The 7,278-nt window shown below is 39.3% G+C and overlaps 1 protein-coding gene across 1 annotated transcript in view; it reads left to right on the forward strand.

Annotated features, from left to right (window-relative positions):
* Window positions 1-7,278, forward strand: part of CEBPZ (CCAAT/enhancer binding protein (C/EBP), zeta) — a 56,833-nt gene that overhangs the window by 38,137 nt on the left and 11,418 nt on the right. The gene's annotated exons all lie outside the window — the stretch shown is intronic.

The following is a 7,278-nucleotide window of genomic DNA, read 5'->3' on the forward strand; positions in this document are numbered from 1 at the left end:
TTTAAAAACTAGTTTGTTCATTCTTCTGTTGTAAATACATATTTTGAAATCTGTTAATCTCACAGCTGTTTAACACAACAGTGAGACTTCTCTGAAGAAGTTAAAATTCATAAATTTTAAAATTATTGTTTTACAAAAGCTCTACCAGATGGGCTTCCTCAAAGACCTTTTTGTGTGGGACCAAGTAGATCTGTCTCATGGGGTTTCCAAGAATATAATGTTTGTGGAAGCAGAAGGCCACACTTCTGTCTTTCAAGGTTCTAACATCATGCTACCAATCAGTGCAAATGAGCATTGTTGTAAGTATGTGAAGTACCCACTCGATCCTTAAACTGAGCTCCTAGAAAGAAGCTGGCAAGCCTGACCAACCTCAGGTTTTTTAGTATTTTAAACAATGCTTTTATTCTATCAGTAGCTGAGACATAACTCAAAATCTTACGTCCTGAGCCAACAAAATCCAGCCCCCTTGGACTTTTTGCTATTGCATGGTCTCAGAAGCTAAAAAGGAGCTGAATGGTACTTTTGAAGAATGATCTACCCTAAAGTGAATAAACTGTATCCTTGCCTAGCCCTTAATCAGCTCAAGATCTGAAAGAAATGGTCACTTTATTCACAGGCCACCTGAAAAGGTTTTGTACTTAATTTTATGAATGGAAAAACATACCTTCCAAGATTACAGGATACTTCTGGCCCATTAGTTCTCTGAAATCTGAGGGGGAGGGGGAAAGTCTTAAAATCATACATGATGAGAAATTCACTGTATTTACACATAGAGGCATAATTTAACACTAGCCTTAGGGTCTATACCATGGATGCGCATGAGAGAGGTTAGAAGTTTGTTCCAAGGTCCAGATAATCTAGGAGCTATAAATTCTTTTGGAGATGAACCTCAGTACACTTGTACTATGTAGCCTTAATGACTACTTCGGAGCTTAATTTTTTTGCCACCTTTATGTGATGTCATTCTTACATAGAAATGATAATAATCCCTTTATGTAATTAATGGTATTTATAGAAGTCATTTTACCTTGTTAGGGAATTTGAAATAAGGTGGTACTGTATGTATCATTTAGAAAACTGCTAACAAGCTGTAATTTGCTTTTAAATGCTGTTTGCTTTCTTTTATACTCTTAGAAACTAGACCTTGAAATATTATATTTCAGAGTGTTCAGTGAAGCTCTTTAAGGAGGACCTAGCTCACTGTGTCAGTTGTCTACTTCACATTTCTGCATAGAGTTCTAAATAGGACTTGACTGAAAGTCCTTTTCCTAACGAAACAAGGTAGCTACTACAACCCCAGGATGGAAATTGACAGTTAATTCCAACAGATCCAGAGGCCCTATTATAAAATTTTCTCTATAAAATGTTAAAACCTTCATTAAGTGCCAGTAGCCTAAAGACACGTTTTTAGAGCCCTAGTAGAGAAAAAGCACTGCTAACATGAAAAGCAAGTTGCTTTGCCAACACAGCTACAGCAGCTCTTGCTTTTTATGACACAATGGAGTATGACAGGCAGGCCAAGTGTCTTCCATCTGTGCTCCCAAACTGAGCCAATCTAGGGACATCGGCTTATCTTAACTCCTCCCTGTGACATCCATGAAGGTGTGAAATACTTCTAGTCTACAAACCTGGAATTTTTTTAAAATGGAAAGAGTCACTTTGTCTTAAAATTAACTTCAGCTTGCACCCGTAAAAATGCCTATACATTCCATCTAAAAACACAACTTCTGCAAAAATGCCACTTTGAACATATTATCAGACTGGACACCCCTCTACAAAACACGAAATTATTACCTTGGCTTGAGTTCATTTTCTTAAACAAAAAGTAAGCTCCAAGAATACCCACAACTTCAACTAGTATGATTCCTTTAACAATCATTTTTGACAACAGTGGTTCCGTGGAGCGAGCCATCCTAAATTTAAATAAATGTAAATTAGAATAAGTATATGGGAACTTTCTCATCACCTCCATAAAGATGCTTCATTCCCCTAGTTCATGTGATTATACAGGCATTCAGTGCTGCTGAGTTGTAACCCTTGTAGCTGGCTTTCAGCTGGGGTTTCCAAGGCTGTTAAATCTCAGAGGAGGAAACCACCTACCTTTTCTCCCTTGGAACTGCTGGTGGATTCCAGTGGTCAGAGAGGTGTGACTTTTGGCTCAGCACTGCAACACCCTGCAGACTAAACCATCATCTTACATAGGTAAGAGCTGTGCACTGTCAGGTCAGAACTGACTGAGCGCAGGACCCTCCAGAAGATTTTCAGAGGCAGTAAGTCACATGGGAGGAGATTTTCCCAGATGGATCTTGGCTCAAAGTAGGAAATACAAGTAACAGGTTTATTTGTGTTTATTTACTATACAAAAGCATGTGACTATGCAGATCATAACAAATTATGGCTAACATTGAGAAGAATAAAAATCCTCAGAACAATTATGCTCATGGGAAACCTATATATAGACCAACAAGCAATTGTCCCAACAGAATAAGGGAATAGGGAATACTGCAAAGTTTAAATTCCAGAAAAATGTGTATCAGGGTCTCTACACCAATTTATATGCTAAGCAAATCAAGAAGCTTGACTATATGCAGAAGAATGTGGCATCAGGACTGCAGGAAGACTCAACAAACTACATTATGCAGATGAGACAACCTTGCTTAAAGAGCGAGCTTAGACACTTACTGCAGAAGATTGAAGACCACAGGTTTCAATATGGATTACATCTTAACATCAAGGAAACAAAAATCTTTACACCTGGGCCAATAGGCAACAACACGATAGAGAAAATATTTAAGTTGTCAACAATTTTATTTGAATCTACAATCAACACTCATGGTAGCAGCAGTCAAGAAAACAAAAGTTACGCTGCTTTTGGGAAATTTGCTGTCAAGGACCTTTATTTAAAGCACTAAAGAGCAAGGATATATGTTTAAAGACTAAGGTGTACCTGAACCACACTATAGTCTTTTTTAATTTCTATACATCTGAAAGTTAGACAATGAATACAGAAGAATCAATGCCTTCAAAGTGTGGCATTGGTGGGCAGTGCTGAGATTATACATTGCCAAAAGTACTAACAAATTTGTCTCTGAGGAAGTATAGCAAGGATGGTGAGACTCAGTCTTACATACTTTAGGCATGTTGTCAGGACGGGCCAGTCCTTGGAAAAAGACCTCAAGCCTCAGCAGAGAGGGAAAGATCATATAGTCCTCAAAAAGATAGATTGATACAGTGATTGTAACAATGGCCTTGAGTTTATCCGAGATCTCAGGGCTGATACAGAATAGGGCAAGGTTCAGATTTGTCCATAGGTAACTATGAGTCATAGTCAACTCAGTGGCACCTAACAACAAACCTTATCTCTCCTGAAATGCAACCTTCCAAGTATGCAGCTGTCATCTGACCCCTTCACATGACACTGTCAAAAATGGAATTTTCAAAACTGGTGGAAATGCAGACAAACTGCAATTGCTGTAGTCATTTCTGTCTCAGACTCAACAAATTTTCTGTTGCCGTCCTTGAAGCAGGAAGACTAATTTATTAGCTTTTCAAGTAGAGCAAAAACTCAGATCCTAGGCAATTCTTGACACAAGTGCTCAGGGGATCATAACAGAGAAAGCATTTAAATAATTTTGTCAGTTAACCATACCACAACTACTTTGCCATTAAATAAATACATGGCAAATTATGGCAGTAACTAATTACATGTTTTCTACACACCAGACACTGTTCAGTGCTTTACACATGCTCACGAAAACCATTACTAAAGTCCATAGTTGTGAGGTGCCACTGGCTTGACCCAACTCTGGGCCGCCCTATGTGTATCACATTGAAACCAGACCCAATCCTGCCCATTCTCCTAATCCCAGCTTTGTCAATCCATCTCCTTGAAAGTCTTCCTCTACTTTGCTGACCTTCCACCTTGCCAAACCATACTCAAAAGTTTGCAAGACAGTTTCACCACCCTTACATCTAAGAAACACCCTGGCTGCACTTCTTCCAAAATAAGTTTGCTTATTGGTTTTGGTTGTGTTTTTTTTTTTTATTTTAAAGTTTACAGAGACTTTGGATTTCTATTTATTCATTGTTGCACTTTACTCCCTGCCCACCCCCCTATTTGCAGCTTCTTTTGGCAGTCTGTGGGATACTCAATGTTCTTCATCAACACTAAAACTCAAAGGCATCAATTCTTCTTCTGTCTTCCTCATTTATTGTCCAACTTTCATATGAATATAAAGCAACTAAAAAATATCATGGCGTGGGTCTGGCATACCTAAGCCTTTAAACTCACATTCATACTCTTTAGCACTTTAAAGAGGTCATTGAGAGTCTGATGCTATATATCTTTTGAGAGCCCGGGAGACAAAGTCTTAAGGGATTCGCATTAAAACAAAAGCAGAGCCTCTTGAGTGGGACAAATCCACTAGTGGTTCCACAGGAAAAAGGTCTGGAGGGTCTTCTGATTTAACAGCAATGAGTCTGAGCTTTCTGAGTTTGATTTGTGTCCCATGTTGCACTAGTTCTATGTTTAGTTCAAATGGTAAGTTCCCTAAGGCAATACAGTCCAAACTCTGCTCAATGTCCGGTGTTTAGGTCATCAGCTTTTGATGCCCTTTCACGATAACGTAAGAGTTAAACACCCTGCTTTTGTAAACCATCTTACTAATACTGACAAATATTTCTGCTCCCCGCCTGCTCAAATAAAAATTTCTTTTCTCACTGTTAAAATTGTATAATCCTGGGGACCAAAAGATTAAAATTTTTATTATTTTAACCTGAAAGAAATGATACAAAGGGAGTTATTAAACAAACAAACAGAAAGCAAAACCCCAAAGCCTTAGCTGAGACCAAGAGGTAGGTTAATAGACAGGAAGGGAAAATCCATTGTTTTGTTCACTATAATACTGAGAAGGGGGAAAAAAACATGTTAAGTATAGGGAGTTCCCTATGAGTGGGAGGGGTGAGGAGAACAACTAAACATTACCCACAAGTAAGAATTTAAATACAATGTTTTGTAAGGAAAGGTAAGGCTAAGGATCCAAAGAATGAAGTCCAATCATTCTGGGTAGGAAAGCATTTACCTTTCTAAAGTCTTTTAATCACCACTCCTCAGTCAGTTTATCATACCTGTGGTGGCTTCAGTGAAGCTGAAAGCTATGCTACTAGATATTAAAAACCACCAGAGTCACCCATGGTATATATACTGGTGTCAGAGAAGGTTCCAGACCAAGACTGAGTAGGAAAACAGGACTGGCTGCCACAGTGCTCCTTGAAGTAAAGATGGTGAGACTTTGTCTCACCTACATTGTGCATGTTCTTAGGAGAGCTGGTCCTTAGAAAAGGGCACCATGCTTGGAAAAGGGAGAGAGTGAGCAAGACGGACCCTCGGCAAGATGGACTGACACAGGTACTGGCACAGGTTTGGATGCAGTTTTGTTCACAGTCACTAGGCAGCATCTATCAACAACAATGTGTATTATACATAAAATATATGTAATTGTTGTTAGGTACCATCAAGTAAGACCTATAGTGACCCTTGAACAACAAATCTGAACTCTGTCCTATCCTGTACCATCCTCATTACCTCTGACAACCTTGAGCCCACTGCAGCAGTCATAATGTCAATCCATCTGGTTGAGGGTCTGCCTCTCTTCTGCCGATCCTCCACCTTTCCAAGAGTGATGTCTTGCACCAAGGAATAGCATCTATTAGCCATGGTAGCCTAATGGCAAGGAGCTGCACTGCAATCTCAAAGGCACACGGTTCCATGGGTAGATGGGCAAAGAAACCCACCCAAAGGTCAGCTATAAGTCAGTTCCACAACAACATGCCTGAGGTGCCCAAGATCCAGGCCATGGTCTTCACAATGACTTTCTATGCATCAATGACTAAGAATGACAGAAGAACTGAAGCGTTTGAGTTGTGATGCTGGAGAAGAGTACTGAGCATACCATGGACCATGATGAAAACAAATAAGTCTGTCCTAGAGAGGGTGAAACCAAGCTGCTCCTTGGAGGCAAGGATTTTGAGACTGACTCCAAATCACATACTTTGACCATGTAGCCAGCCAGTCTTTGGAGAAAGCCATCACACTTGAAAGGGTCAAGGGACAGTACAGGATAGAAGATTCCGGGTGAGATAGACTGATACAGTAACTGTGATAATGAAGGGAAATGTGTCATAGACATCTTGAGATTGGCTCAGGATATAGCAGGGTCCAGAGCTATTGTGCAAAGGGTTGCTATGAGTAACAGTTGACTCAACCACACATAACAATATGCCTAAAGCATATGAGACATAGTTTGCACATTAGCCTCCAAGAAGTACTCTGCCTGTGCTTTCTCTAAGACATGTTTGTTCTTTCTTGTCAGTTCTTGGGATTTTCAGTATTCTTCTTCAACACAACTCAAAAACATAAATTCTTCTTCTGTCGTCCTTATTCACTATCCAGCTCTCAAGATGCAGATCAAGTGACTTTAAAAAGCCATAGACTGAATCGGGCACACCTTAGTCCTCAAACTGACATTGTTGCTCCTCAGTAATTTTGAAAGGTCCCTTACTACAGACTTTACCTATGTAATATGTCTCCTGATCTGACTGCTAGTACCAAGTATTATGACTGTGGGTCCAAATAAGATGAAGTCGCTAAATCTTTTCTCCATACATTATGAAATTGCCTGTTAGACCAGTGGGGAAAATTTTTCTTTTCTTTGTATTGAGATGTAATCTATACTGAAGGTTATAGTCTTTGATCTTCTGCAGCAAGTAGTTCAAGTCCTCCTCACTTTCAACAGGCAAGGTTATGTCATCTGCATAATGCAGTCTGTTGATGAATCTGATCCTGATGCCACATTCTTCTTCAGAGTCCAGCTTCTCAAATGATTCACTTAACATGAAGGTTGAATAGGTATGGAGAGAGGATACAACCCTGATGCACACACTTCCTGACTTTAACCCACGTAGTATTACCTTGCTTTGTCCAGACAATAGTATCTTGATCTGTACAGGTTTTGTATGACCATAACGAAGAATTCAAGGATTCCCATTCTTATAAATTTAAGGCAAAATTTGTGAAATGCATCTGCACATTCAATAAAGCATACCTATTTCTCTGGTATTCTGCACTTTCAGCTAGGATCCATCTAACAACAATAATGATGCCAAGACTTCTTCCAAACTCAGATGATTTTCTGGGTTTGAGACACTGATAATCAACAACCAGATGTGGGATTAAATCCAGGATATCAACCATGAAAAGAGCAAAAGATCATTACAAAG

This window comes from Elephantulus edwardii, unplaced genomic scaffold, assembly GCF_000299155.1.
Source record: "Elephantulus edwardii isolate Elephantulus edwardi_28Jun2011 unplaced genomic scaffold, EleEdw1.0 scaffold00019, whole genome shotgun sequence".
NCBI classification, from domain to species: Eukaryota; Metazoa; Chordata; class Mammalia; order Macroscelidea; family Macroscelididae; genus Elephantulus; species Elephantulus edwardii.